At 44.5% G+C, this 15,238-nt stretch overlaps 1 protein-coding gene across 6 annotated transcripts in view; it reads right to left on the bottom strand.

Moving 5' to 3' along the window:
- The window catches only part of BACH2 (BTB domain and CNC homolog 2), a 187,534-nt gene extending 187,107 nt beyond the window's left edge, over positions 1–427 (bottom strand). For all 6 annotated transcript variants that reach the window (XM_027884478.1, XM_027884476.1, XM_027884477.1 and 3 more), the window contains exon 1: positions 48–427. The gene's annotated coding sequence lies outside the window, so the exon portion shown is untranslated. The remainder of the gene's footprint in view (positions 1–47) is intronic.
- Positions 428–15,238: the final 14,811 nt, after the last annotated feature.

The following is a 15,238-nucleotide window of genomic DNA, read 5'->3' as shown; positions in this document are numbered from 1 at the left end:
TCCCCTTCCCCAGCGGGGCTGCCGAGCCGCGGAACAGGCGCACTCACCTCGCCTCCGCGCAACTTTCGGGGGTCGCCCCTGTCGCTGCAGCCTGGGGGGAAGGTGGGGGGGAGGCGGTGGGGCAGGGTGGAGTGGGCCCGGGGCGGGGCGGTGGGGGGACTGTTACGGCTGAGGAGGTTTGGGGAAAGGGGGGGGTTGCTCTTGTTGTTGCTGCTGCTGTTGTTTCGGAAATTCTTATTAGTATTTCTCTGCGGTCAGAAACCTGCACCCTCCCCCCCCCAAATGAAAAAAAAAACCCCGACCCAGACGATCATCACATGGCGATTGCTTTGAACCAGCTGTTTCCAGAGCCAAAGTCTTGCGGAGAAAAATAAAGGGGGAAGGGAGGGAAGGAGGGGAGGGCTGGCAGGGGGGCCGGAGGAGGAGAGAAAGCCGCAGCGGAGGGAGGGCGGGTGGAGGGAGGGACGCGGGGGGGGGGGGGGGGGGGGGGGGGGGGGGGGGGGGGGGGGGGGGGGGGGGGGGGGGGGGGGGGGGGGGGGGGGGGGGGGGGGGGGGGGGGGGGGGGGGGGGGGGGGGGGGGAGCGGCACCGCAGCGGGCTGTGTCGCTGCCGGAGCGGCACCCGGGGCCGGCGGCGGTGGCAGCCCGGCCGGCGGAGGCGGAGGAAAGAAGGCGGCGCTGCTGTGCTGCTGCTGCCGCGGCCACTGCTGCGCTGCCCGGCTCTGCCGCCCTCCCTGCCGCCGCCGCCGCCGCCTCCCGCGCCCCGGCCCAGCGCCGCCCCCGCCCCTCAATCGCTACATTGTTGACATTCGCAGGCTGACGTCACCTCCCCGCCCCGCCGCGCGCTCCATTCACAACAACGCTACGCCAGGGGCGCAGCGCCCGCCGCCGCGCCCGCTCCCGCCGCGGGCCCTGCGCGCGGAGAGCGCCGTAAGGCCGCTCCCAGAATAGCGGCCGCTGCGCCCGCCCCGCCCCTCCGCCGGCGGGCTGCGCATGCGCGGAGCCCGTTCACTCTCCCTCCCTCGGGAGCGGGGGGGGGAAAGGGGGAGTGTGCGTGCGTGAGCGCGTGCCGGCGGACCCCGCGCTGGGTCTCGCGCCGGCGGCCGCGGGGGGCTCTGGGAGCCGTAGTCCGCGGCGAGGGGGCCGCCATGGCGGCGGGGGCGGCCCAGGGGGTCCCGCCGCGGTGGCCGACGCGGCGGCGAGGTCTGGGCAGAGCGCCGAGGGCAGGGCACAGAACACCCACCCCGCTCATCCCCGGCCGCCGGCGGGGCTGCCTCGGTGTTGATGTTGATGCTGGTGGTATTTTACGCGCTCCGCCCTCGCGGAGAAACCTCATCCTACTCGTAGTGCGGACCGCGAGCACCCGGCAGTCCCGACTCAGCCGTGCCGGCACCGCGCGGGGGGACGAGCCCTGCCGGGACCGGCAACAACAACAAAACCCCGTCCAGTGCTCCCAGCGCGGGAGCGCTGCTTTCTTCGCCTCCTCCCGGAGTGTGTGTGTGCGTGCCTGTGCCTGTGCCTGTGCCTGTGCGTGTGTGCGTGTGTATGCGTGTATGGGTGTAAAGCGCCCGGCTCGGAGCCCCATTCCCACCCCGAGGCTTGGCGCCATGGCTCCCTCTGCCAAGTGGAAAGCTGTGATTCCTGCAAATTATCCCGGTGCCGGCAGACAGTGCTTCTGAGCGAGACCCCAAATGTCACTGGACATGAAACGCAGTCGGGAGGACCGGTGAATGAATAAGCCGCATTCTGTAAGCCCGAGTTACTCAGCCGGGCTAGGGCAGTAAAACATAAAGATGAAAAACGACTGATAAAAAGGAAACTTGGAGAATAAATGATTCACAATAGGGGCCGTGAGTGAGATTATCTCCGGAGACATCTCTAATTAAAGGGCGTTGGATAACTAGAGGGTTACATTTTCCTGGGTCAGTGGTCTTGAAAAAGCAATTGCAGTTGCAGTAAATGTCAATAAAGAATGATGGTGACCTACTGCTAACAAAAGCACGTTCAGTAATTAACATGTGCATGTTTGTTATTTTTTCTGCGTTTGTCAGTTTTCATTGTACATTTTCATCCTCTGTTTCCCCCTTTCACTACAGACAGATGATATACTGTGTTTTCCCTATCTTTCGGAGAGGAGCAATTCCTGTGAAGTTATCTCACTGATGTCTTCTGAAATTGCAGCAGCTTCATCAAGCTATGTGCATTTTCAAAGTCTGCTAAACTACAGAAAACTATGTGGTCAACAAAGTTTCAACTCTTTGTATGTAAGGATAAGTATATCACCACTTCTCCAAAGCATGGTCCTGCCTGGCTTGCATTTTGCACTATTGTCTGCAAGTAAAGTGAAAAGCATTTAGTTCTGTAGAATTTTGTCTCTACTTTTTGTGGCTACACGGGCTACAGAATAGCACCCCAACTGAAGATTTTGACTCATAAACTTCACTTTCCCTTTTCCAAGTAATGATCATAATAAAGCCTTGCTCATGAGTGCCATTTAGGTTCTGGTTCTGCAGACATATATGGTGTTGAGTGCGTGAAAAGTCCCACAGTGTGTAAGGAGACTCATCATGTGTTTAAATACTAGCAGGGCTGAATCTTCTTGTTGCCTCCTTTTTTCCCCGAGACACAAAAATAATTTTGTGTTGGCATGAGAGATAAAAATACTGTAATGAAAAGAACGGAGAGATAAAAATAAGCCATGTAGCATTTGTAATGCCTTAGTTAGCACGCTACTTGCCCATTATGCCACTGCATTCAAAGTGCACATATTCTGTTATTTACAACACACTACAGGAGATATGGCTCTGGATAGTCGGAGTTGTCCAGGTTGAAAACTCAACAAAGCACACTGTGTAACCCGTAGCGTGTGCTTCTGAAAGGCACAATAATTGCCATTTATCTTACTGGCTGATGTTTTACAATAAACGTTTTAAAATTAATGTTACTATTTGGCTAAAAGGAAGAGTAAAGTGCAAATATCCATTTTAGATTTTATTGCAGTGACATCAGTGTGAACCAGATCACACTTGTGCAAGACAAAGGTTGGCAGAGAGTGAAAGAAGTTAGAACCAAGCAAGAACTGGGCATATAGGCTTTTGGAAAACTCATCCAGCACCTCTATGCATCTTTGGGTACCCAAATTATTATTAATAATTTTGTGATCAACTTAAAACAGAAGACAGAGTACACATTCCCATATATAGCACTTAGGTTGTGGTTTTATTCCGGTCATTATATCTCTCTATATTCTTATATATCTGTATAACACTATACACTGTTATATCTCTGTATAATGCTAGAAAACTGGGGAAAAACTGTCAGAGTTGTTATCCAAGTACAGAAGGAATATTAGACTAACCAAATGAAACCTACAATTTTAAAATGCTATTTCTATATCACTTATTTTATATGTTAATGCCTTGGCTTTCCAATTTGTTCCTAAACTGTTTATATTCCAGCAAAAAAATCCAATCTGATCCTGTTTCCATTGCAATCAACTATCACCATGCCTCAGTTTTTGTATGTGCAACTATTTCTGGACCATTTTTCTTGAAGTGCAGCCAAACATATATTCCAGACAAATATGAGTTATTTGAAAAGGCATCATCTATGGTCTCTCAAAACAAGCTTTGTCAAGCAACAACAACAACAAAATAAGGTAAGAATAAATGTGAAGAGATACAGTTTGGAAGTTGACCCATGAATACTTAAGGGATAACTTGCCGTGAATGCAGGAATGCTATCCTCGAGAAAAGGCTGCATCCACACATTCAACAACTCTCTTCAGCTCAGCTCTACAGATGAAATTCCTGGTTACACATCACCTTTACTAACGTCTTAATTAGGTGGTTTCTCCACACTGCCATGACTTCACCCCTTTAGAGAGGACTGCCTGGTTGAGCTTACGGCACTTGACCTACTTTTCAGTGGTTTCTTTCTGGATAACACAAAACTTTCCAGAATAAATGAATTATGAATATATATTTCAGTCATATTTCATATGTAAATTTAAGAGATTTTAAAGTGAATCCAATATTGTAAAACATGTCCCAACATCCCTTTCTTAGATCTTATTTGCATATCAATATCGTAACTTGAATAGTCTTAATAGTGCCACTTGTTGGAGAGCTCTGTGTATTGCAAGGTATTTCAGTCACATATTTATAAAAACAAATGGCTTTTTCTTAATGGTAGGCAATTCCTAATTTAAAGTGCTACTGGAAGATAAGTACTGCATTCTTGGCTTCAACCGCTCTGACTCAAAGACTTTATGAAAGAGCAACACATTAGTGGACCTTATGCAATTTGATCTTTACAATGGCAATGAAGGAATGAAAAGGGGAAAATAACAAATTTTGCAGGTTTTAATTCAGGAAATCGTCATTTCCCTCTGAAGTACATTTTACCCTGAAGCATTTGGGTTAAAAATATCAGCTTTCCCGAATAGGCCCTGGTCCTGTGCACAGATCTAAGTCATTATTGGTAATTATGCACATATTCTCCTGGGTTGTGCAGGTAGAATTAATGACATTGCATCATTTTCTTCGCAGTGATTAAGAAATTCACAGTTGATTACTGATTATACTACAGGCACCATATGTCTTTTCGCAACCAGATTCTGACACACCCCAGGTACACTGTGTTTCCTGGAGCACTGACAGTACGAACAGCACGCCCTGAGTCAGGGGCTGTGACAGCTACGGAGGAGACATTGTCATGGTGCGCGATATCAAAGATCCATAGTGTAATGTCTCCGGAGCGTGGCTTGACATCACATCAAAAGCTCCACAAAGGAACATTTGTCATGCACAGAGCTTCAGATCCCTGGCATGATATTTTGAGGATCTGGCGAGATATAATATTTGAAATATATTGAAGTACTAACAAAGGATTGCTGCTGGGACTAAAATTATAGTGTGGGGAAGGAAGGTAGGAAAACATGGCAGGCACTGACCTTTAAAAAAAAATAGATGCAGATAGCATAATAAAAAGGGAATATAAAAAAACTCTTTGTATGTCAAGAAATAGAGGGTCGGAGGTCATTAAGTTTACACATCAAGTCCAAAAAGTGTTTTCTGCTCACGAAGACAAAAAGTGGAGTTTCTTTGGTTTTTAGCTTAAAAATAAAAAAGAGAAGTAAACCTTCAGATCCCATACTTGCTGAGTTTTCCAGACTTTGGTTTGGCTCACATTAATTTGGGAAAAGTAATTGCAACACCTATGCTACAGAGGTAGGACCTAAAGATTATTCTTTCCTTTGGTTCTACAGGAGGTCAGAATTTGTCATCCCCAAAGCAAACACAGTTATAACAGTCTGCTGCTAACTTGAAGTTCAGTGCTGTGAGAAGCAGCACAAACATACAATGCAGCAAGTCCTGGACATGGCCAGCAAGGCTAAGGCTTTGTCCTTGCTCATTTTGCTTTAAATCAGTGCCACCCTCTGAGAACTTCCTCAGGTCTATTAGTGCTTTCAATTTTTTTTTTTTTGGTAACTTATTGTGCTCATTATTATTTACCAATTGTGAGCAACATTTTAGAATTTGTATTAGAATTGTATTTTAAAATATAATGTTTTTATTTTTTGACAGTTCTACAGTTGCCTTCTGCAAATTCTATGATTCTGCAGGTCAGGATGATCTCAGAGTCTGCTTCTAAAAGCAAGGACATCTGTAATGACATATTTAAACTTTAGTTCATGTTCCCTTATCACTAAGAATCAGCACAGGTGAATCAGCTCCAAAATTGTTTCAGGGCAATTTTGGACAAAACCTTATTTGCTCAAAAGCTTGCTCAAAATCCATCTTTTTCAACAACACTTTGTTTTCATAATTGTTGCATTAAAAGTATACATATTTGTCAGAAAATACCCCCCCCCTTACTTTCCTGATAATTCTGAGATGAAAGGGGCTGGGTGTGGCTGAGATTAATTTCTGATTAGAACAAATTCAGCACTGTAAGTCTGGTTGTATTCATTAAGATCCCATATGCACAAATAGTTTGGGTGACGTTGTAAGTCTGGTCTCATCTGTGATCACAGATTTGCAGATAGAGTGGTTCACTAATTCGGCACCATAGGTATGGTTGGGTTCAATGGGAACTTTCAAAAACACAGATTTAAAAGTGTTTATTGGAGCAACATATTCATCTTAAAATGCTAGTGATAAATTCACTAGACCTGCAAAATATTAGCATTTAACACTATGTACAAGCATTCCTGGGTATGCTGCAACTCAGTCAGAGGTGCAAATCTTACCAAAATGCATCCCTGGCTTTGGGAAAGAGAGAGGAGCAAGATCATCGACTTGTTTGCAAGGTGGACCTTTTCAAATGCCAGTTTCTACTTTGTGGGAGAAGTGGAGGTAAGACTTTAGTCAAATACTCTCTTACTGCTCTCATAAATGTGGGAGGGGGGACGGCCACAAGGAAAGTTACAAAGAGAGAAATTATAAAGACTGTGAGTCTTGCTCAAGGTTATGACAAAACAGTAACACCTTGATACCACTCCCTCTTCCACTTGGCCAATTGATAAGGGTCATCCAGCCTCTGCCCGATAACTTATCCCCCCATCACTATCTCATGGAAATCCCTTCACCACATAGCTCATGGCATAGGTCGTGCCTGTAGGTCTCATTCCTACAACAGTTATCCAGAAAAGTGAAAATATTCGCAACGACCTGTGAGAATGGAGGCAAAACATCTGCTTTGGCCAGGCTGCCCTTCTGCAAATCAAGGGATGCACAAGAGGGTTTAGAAAAAAGCTTCTTTCTCTTGAGCAGTGCAAAGAGGGGGAAAACATCTGGCACTGGAGAACAAGGAGGGTATATGGAGATTAATCCAGATGTGAGAGAGTGGTGTTTATATTCTAGATACTAAATATCAGGCTGGAGACTTTTTCCATTCAAGAGCTCAGAGATACATTTGACTAGTCTAGGCTGCAGTTCTGACACGTCAAGGGACACCAGTTATCTGGCAAGATTTTATTCAAAGTCATGATTTGGGAAAGGAAGAGAAGATAGATAAGAAAAAACACATTATTATGTGGAAGTTGCTGTTTCTAAAGAGTTTTCTACTTTCTCTCTCTCTCTCTCTCATGGAGTCTTCAACATCAATGAGAGTTTATGCACATGTGCCACTGGCTGACTAGACTCAAGTCTACTAATTAAGAGTAAAAGCCTAGAGGTAATTATTACTCACAAAGATACTTAGTTGCTAAGAGTTCTGACCCTCTAGCACCCACGATTCTGCTTTCAGTGCACAACTGTAAGAGGGACTTCGTGCAAATGGATTTCTTTCCTTTCACGGCTGCACAGAGGGCATCTGGCTGTTGTCACAGGGAAGTCACAAGGAGTTTCTTCAGAACTGGAAGTTGTGATGGAATGTCTGACTGGATGCCTGGATGCCCCTTGTGTCTTTGGAAATATCTCTCTTGGTCCTCAGTTCTGGGCTGCTGTCGTGGTGGCTGCATGCTCCCTTTGCCTCTGCAGGAGGAGCCATACTTTAGGTGAGGAGGTGTTTCTGGTGATGAGTCAGGCACAGTGTAGAAGATGGAGCCATGAAGACAATGCAGTGCTGGTGGGACTGGGAAAGGAGCCTGGGACACTGGGGGCAGACAGTGGAGATGGAGGGGAGGACAAAGCAAAGCGCAAAGCCACCAGCTTTGGCAGAGCCCGGCAGTGGCAGACCCTACTGCCTAGAGTGTTATGGGGGGTGGCCAAGGTGCACATCAGTGTGCCTTCAAAAGGAGGGGTTGGAAGTGACACACAGCAACATGTGGGAACAAGTCTGATAGCCGTGTAGTTTAATAATAATGTGTGCTTCACGAATCTGAAACATGAATGAAGCATAAGAAGGCTTGTGAAGGTTGGGTATGGCTTCTGGCTGAACAGAGGCTGGAGAAGGACTGGTGGGAGTGCTGATGGAAAACAGGGAGGATGCAGATGTACTGGCACTCAGCAGGCACACAGTGGCCCTATTGGCATGGTGGGTCTCCCTGCCTCTGATGGCCTTGGAGAAGCTATTGAAGTATTTTGGACTTGTTATTGCAGGTTAAAACCCTGACATTCTGCAATTCTGAGGGGGTGGGGGGGTGGGGGTGTGGGGGTGTGTTGGAATGCTTCAGTACTATACTGAAGATTTTGGCTTTTGCAGGGACAGTTTATTTTGCTTTTAGCTCTAATACTAACCAAAGACTTGGGATCCCAATAGTGCTGTGGGTTTCCACTTGCATAATTATCTGTTTGATTCATTTACGTCTTATATCCATTCTTTTTGCTTTTTTGAAGAAGGCACCTTAAGCAAGGACCAGGACAGAAAATATATTTCTGTAAGGATGAAGATGGCTCTTTCCATGCAGGGGGATTTATAAGCAGCATTCATCTGTTTTTGATGAATAGATAGTGTTGCTGAAGTGTTAACACTTAAGGCAGAGGTTAAGTCTGTTATTTTTCTGTCGTATAGATGAAAGCAAAGTGCATTGGCTTGCAGCATGTGGTGTGGGGTTTTTTTGGTAGCTGCAGCAAATAATTGTGACCCCTGATTATGGGAGTGATTTAAAAGTGCTCTTTGCTATGTTAACTTGAAGTTGCAAACTATAAAGGTTTGCAGTGAATAGCTTATGAATAGAAAAGGGACTCTGTTGGAACTCGCTATTATGTTTGAAGTTGTTAGAAACTAGAGATTGAAAAGACCTGCTGGTTCACTGAATGAATTCATTGCACATGCAAGACAGAAACTCCTGGTGCACTGATATCCTTCCTATGTTTCTCAGGAAAAAGGAAACATGTTGAGATGTTTCTGGACAAAATGCTTTGACACAGTTCAATACATTAGGATGTCTACATTTTGACCCAGTCTGCCATCTAGTTAATTTTTGCATCACATTTTCAGTGTCAGTTGGAGAATGACTAAAAAATTAAAGCTTTGTGTAGAAGCAAGATGATTTATTATGTATTTCTCTTTCTTAGAGTGTAAGGAAATGCTATTCCATAGCTGTTTCAGTTCTGCTTTTCTCTGAAGAGTTGTCTGTTTAGTCTAAATGAAGATGTTGTGAGAACATACATGAAACACAAGGCTGATAATGTTTTGTTTTTGTTTTTGTTTTTTTTTAAATGTAAGTCAAAACCACATTTTTAACAACCGTCAACAAAACAAAAAATTGGTGATATTTGGTGATTATGCCAAACAAACAAACAAAAAAATAAACAAAGGCTGTAAAGTGTGACAAGCAAATTCCATGAGCAGAAATGTCACATGTCTAATAATTGAACTTAATTTAATTTAACTAGACATGTAGGCAGAAACCTTTTTCTTTTTCTTCTTCTTCTTTCTTTTTCTTTTTTTTTTTTTTTAATGGACTTTCATAGGAAGTTGATAGTGTTCCTCAAAGGAATAGACTTGCTAGCTGCAATTTATGTATGGTACAGCCTACTTTTGTGTTTAGCTTATGAAATTTGGTCTAGTTTGTCATGACTACTTTCTTTGTTAAAAGGTAAAATGCACATTGGGCAAATGTTCTATGGCAATTTGCATAAAAAGTGATGACAAAGAGCAATTAATTCCTCATCATTATGCAGTGAAATGCTACTTTGCTCCTAAGTGACTGTAGAGGAGGGTTTTTTCTCTGTGTGTAAATCTGTTGCGGCATTGTTCTAAAAATAGTACTTAAGAGCCCTCTGCACTCTTTATAAATCAGGGTCTTTGACACTCCATTCAGTTCTCCACAGAGATTCTCACACATGCTGAACATTACAAGTATTGTCCCAAATATTCATCACAATAATAAGCATCAAAATTTTGTTAGATAAAGAAGATAGAACAATTCAGTATTTTGTCAAATTAGATCTCTATCCTTTTTATCTGGTGATCAGTATTCAAAGTACACTCAGATCACACACAAATAGAAACATATTCCTACCACACACAGCTAGTCTGTACAGAACAAAGAGTCAAGATATCGTTTTCTATGAAGGCTTGATTCTGAGTACAGATTTCATTACCAGCTCACCATAGGATAATGAAATTCCTTCGGGGCAAAGATGAGGTACATCAAAGAGGCAGCATGGAGAGGCAGACTTTGTTAGTGCATGCTCTGTCACCTGCATTACTGGTCCTTGCCTGCCTTTAATTTGTAAGGAAATGCTAGTAATTCAAACCTTTTTATTGGACCAACTTATATTTATATGTACATGCAGAAATGCATGTGTATACACACACACACACAGAAATACATATTTTTCAATATACAAAACCGTCTGGAAGTTTGTGACTTCTTTGCAGTTGAAATGGAATACAGAAAATAATTAATTTCTTACTAGCAAAAAGTTACCCATACAGGCCCTAAAAGCATCTTTGTATTTACTAAATAAATTCTGTCTGCACCATGTAGATAAATAACCCTTCCTGCAACTGTGCCTTTTTATTTCTGTAGCAATTCAGAGTGACTGTAGTGCCTATGGAAATGAGAGGACAATGTTCGGCAAGACCAGGAGCTGCTGAAGACATGAATCACTAAAGCTTTCCCACAAAGCTTTGCTGATATGGGAACAAAAGGGTTGCCCTACAGAAACATATCACGGGTCCATCTAGCCCAGCATCCCGCCTCTGGCAGCGGCCAGTAACTGATGCTTCAGAGCAAATCAAAACCACAGCAAGCACCTAGCTAATTATGAGATGCTATGTGTAGAGTTAAAAAAAAAGGTTGATCCTGACTCACAAGAGAGCAGTTTATGCCCTGGAGCATGAGGTTTGATTTCCCTTGTATCCGTTTGCTTAACTCACACAGTTGCAAATACTATTTATGCTTAAAAGAGTTTCTAATCCTCTCTTGGATTCTAATCAACAATCTGCCTCAATAACCTGAGAGTTACCAGGAAGTTCTTGGGGCTGAGCACACACTGCGTGGAAGCTTTGTACTTTGCTAGTTTAGGGGAAGTTTTCAAGCCTTGGCCTAACACCCACTGCCCTGAGGATGAGACCTAATTGTCTGGATGAAAAATACCCAAGCTACCACTCCCTTCCCCTTGAGCCCTCCCTAACTGCAGCAGTTAATTCTCTCCCAGCCCCCACTTACTAAACAATTGCTTTGGGTAGATTTCTTTTCTGTCACTGGGCAGTAGCTCCCACTTTCTATTCTTCTAGGAGGTTTGGACAGGTTCCTCTCTGTGTCTCACCTCCGTACTTGAGAGGTCTGACAGCAGTCAGAGGATGCTGCCTGGCCATTCTGCCTCCTTCCCACTGTTGCAAAGGGCAGTGGAAGGCAGAGGGACAGGGCAGAGGGAAGGTTCATGGAGCCAGCAGTGGTGCAGGCTTCTTTCTGCTCTTTCAGTATTTCCTCATGAAATAGAAGGAGTTCTGCTTAGGCTGCTCTGTGAAAACATGTGATGCCTATGACACTCCCTCTCCTTCCCAGCTTAGTCCAGATTTTTTTTCTCTCTTAAGCAAGAATGCAAACAATGCTTTCAAATCATCCTTTCATGACCTTACATGACCTTGAGCATCATTGCAGCGTGATCCTGGCTCCATTACAGCAAAGCGATAATCCTCTCAGCACTGTCTCCATTGTGTGTGTTTTTCTTCTTGGTACATCACAAAATGGTTACTTCAATCCAGCACATGGACCTTAACAGCAATACCAGAAAGTAAAGGAGAATCTAAAAAAGGCTTAACTACTCCCCACAGGGCCTAAGTGCTCAAGCCTAAAGGTGTGACTCTGAGCTCCTGAAAAGAGAGGTGCTACCTAAACAAAGGGGTGCCCAGAGTCTGTAGGTTTTTACCCCAAAATTTTCCCTCCATGTCCTGAGGCTGTCATTGCTGCACAGGTGCAGACAAGTTGCAGTTTTGATGTGGCAAGCGGACTGGTGCCTAAGGGTGAGCTTGCAAGACAGCTCCAAACAGCTCTCATGGCACCAATGCCATTTTGTCCTCGTGTCTGGCTGTGTTTTCCCATCCCTAGTCCACTACTTGCCCATTGGGCAGGCACTGGTGTTGTAGTAAGCTAGTTTGGGAGCTGAAGTGGCCACACATTTCTTTGCAGGATTAGTTTTCTGCCAGCTTAACTTCTTGAACCAGCTGACCAGATCAGCCAAGATCAGGACAGGCACAAAGGAGGAGTGGGAATGGGAGGCTGGGGACAGGGCAAAGCACCCTGAATTGGCATGGACCTGCTGCCTTGACAGTCCAGCAGAGGCACCTCTGCCTCAGTCTGGCACCCCACAAGAAGATGCTCTGCCTGCTTGACGCTCCCTGGTGTGGGGGCTCAGCAGCATCCAACCTGGGGCACGGCTGTAGCTCTGGCAGCACCTCTGCGTTTTAGTGAGGGGCAGTGCTGTAAATCCAAGGAAAAGAGGCAGGTTGGTGCAGTGGGGAAGTGAGGAGTGGAGGGGACATGGGGGTCTGATAGTGGGCTCAGACTGTGAAGAAAAGGTTATGAGTCCAGCGACTTATTGAAGGCTTAGAAACAGGAACTCTTGAACCTTGTGAGCCCCTTCAGTGCGAGGCAGAGGCACTGGCCCGGTTGGGAGTCCAGGGAGGGCTGGGAGCAAACTGCCTGTATGAGCAGTGAGAGTGGGCATATGTGTCCATTTCCTTTCATGCTTTCTCCATACCTAATGTCAGCCATGTCTCTGTTTCCATCAGCTTTCCCAGGAACTCTTCAGCTACCGCTTCAACTACGGCAAACAACAGAACAAAACCCAAATCAGAATGCTCATTTAGCAATGATCTTCACACAGAGGATCCAGCCCGCCAAATACAGAGGTCTAAAATTGCCTGTTGTGTGTTGGTCTGTTTATCTAGCATGGCTCATGCTGTTTTATTTGCTTAAGTGTCATTACCTTTGTCCTGAAAGAGGTGGGCAGAGTGCCTTCTGCAACCTATATTGGATTTTTCTGAAACCACCAAGTGAAGAGAATGCCATTTCCTGTCAAGAAACTGTTATTTCACCTATGAGCATGTTATTTTGTATTCTTCAGGCTACATTTTACATGCCTGCGGTGTATATGTGAGATCTACTGAAATTGCTTGCCATCTTCCATAATTTATGCTGGTCTTCAGTCTTAGCAGTGTGCATAAATTCAGTGACACGTTGTCATTCCTCTCTAAATCATTGTGAAAAATCATTCCAGGTACAGCACCAGATGCAGGGCATTCTGTGTTTCTCCTGCTCCACTTTCCAGACCAGGCTCTGAGGTGGCAGGGTGACACAGCAGAAGAAAAATCATAGCCAGCAATGAGTGAAATAATGCCCCTGAAAGTAAGAAATTAGAATAGCTAATGTATTAGCATGAACCTTGGCATGGCTTTTCAGCCTAGCAATGTCATCCCAGGGGTGGTGGAGGCAAGCAGAACCCAGCTTTCCTGAAGGCAAATGTTCCCCTTTTTCTTCAGGCAATCCCTTCAGAACACCACATGATGAGCAAATAAATGTAATGGAAAAGGGAAGATGCGGGGGTTTAACCTTTAAGACACTGGGGGTTTAGCATTTCCTATTGTTGTGCAGAGCTGTACCGAGATTATTTGTTTCCTATTGCTTAATCCATTTATACCGCAGCATACTAATCCACAATTTGTCATTTGATCCATTGCTCTGTTATGTGGAGCTCTGTCAAAGGATTCTGAAAACCTGCTGACACTTTCTGCTTCCTTAATTCTCTGGGACTCTTTTGCAGTGTTTGAGGGAGAGAATTGCAGCCCAGCTGACCTGATCCTGCACCCCCAAATTAACCATGGCTGTGTTTGCACACAGTAAGCATCCTCAGCACTTGAGCTGACCTTACTTATGTTCCTTTCAGTCTCATATTTTTGGAGAGGGATATTCTTTAGTCTTGGAAAACACCCTTGTTTCTCCACATTGCAGTCTCTTGGCAGCTGCTCTGTTTTAAAGTTCAGCTTCTGAATACTCCTGAATTCTTTTAACTTCATCAGTTTGGGTTTTCTCAACTTGCTCCAGTACCTCTTTTTCAGAAATGTTTATCTTTATAGTTGCATGCTCATCATTTCAATAAATTTCCAAATCCCTCACTACAGTGAGAACAAATGTAAATAATAAATTCAGCTTCTTGAAAATGTCTTAATCCTTGTTAATTGCGTCCTTAATTCTGTAATGACCTGGAGGGCCTACAGAGACACACATGCAGCTTTATTTATGTTTAGTCTATTTGAATAACTATGTATTGTTTATCTTATTATCTTTGGCTGTTTGCTCCCTCTCCTCCCTCTGAATTACTATCTATTTACAGTTTACTTGTGCTGAGCTAGTTTGGGCAGAATTTCTAACACTTCTATGTGAAAGCTCCCCCAGTGTTGTCCTGGAGGCAACGTCTCTGAAGTTCACAGCACCACACTCTTCTACTACAGTAGCTCCTGCCTTGAAAGAGCCTTTAAGGCTCTGGAATTTCTTATAAAGGTTTTGTTTGCCTCAGTTGAGTGTAATAAAGCAGTACAATGTGAAATTTCAGTGAGGCATTTGATTTTTTTTAATATTGTTATCATTAACAATGATACTGGCTGGAAGAGCAATTTAAGGTTGTCAGATACTTCCCTCCTGTCAGCTGCTCATAAATCCCTCATTTTAACCATCACAGGTGGTTTCTTCTAGGCTCTGTGTCAAGCTTACCTGTTAAAACAGTTCTTTTTTTAAGGAGAGAAGCGGGCATTTTTGGAAGTGAGATGGGCTGGGAGGTAAGGGAGCAGGTGAAAGTAGACCTGAATGAAGAGCTGGTAGGAAACACCAAAACTAACTGACCAAAGGACCAGGGCTGAAACACAGCACCTGCAGCCACCAGCCTCCCTTGGCTGCCTGAGAGGGTGACTTACAGCATTGCCCTCTTGGAGCTTGTGATTTGTACAGGTGAGGCTCAGGATGGGACCACATACTTAATTTATACATTCTATGTGAACTAACAGTGAGACAAACCTGTAAAAATGCAGAGCTAGTTCACTACCTTACCCAGCCTCCTATTCCAAGTAATTTCCATTTTTACCCATCACTGAGAAGGTCATGGGAGAAAAAGACATTTGACCAAGTTAACTTTGCCTCTTTTTTACAGCTTTGGTACAAAACAGGTTAATTTAAATAGAGAGAAAAATAATCTCTTCCTTTCTTTTGTCATGAGAACAACATATGCTGTGTAAAGTAGAGAGCGAAAAAAAGCAAGTGCTGTAAGTAGTGGATTATTTTATTTATTTCATGGGAAAAATTGGCCAGGTCTTTTCAAAGCAAACCGTGCCTACAGTAGGAGGAAA

This window comes from Empidonax traillii, unplaced genomic scaffold (assembly GCF_003031625.1).
Source record: "Empidonax traillii isolate 1590-97213 ecotype Southwest subspecies unplaced genomic scaffold, ASM303162v1 scaffold147:size910788, whole genome shotgun sequence".
Classification (NCBI taxonomy): Eukaryota; Metazoa; Chordata; class Aves; order Passeriformes; family Tyrannidae; genus Empidonax; species Empidonax traillii.
Note: the sequence above shows the minus strand (reverse complement) of the source record. Positions and strands in the feature narration are given on the sequence as shown.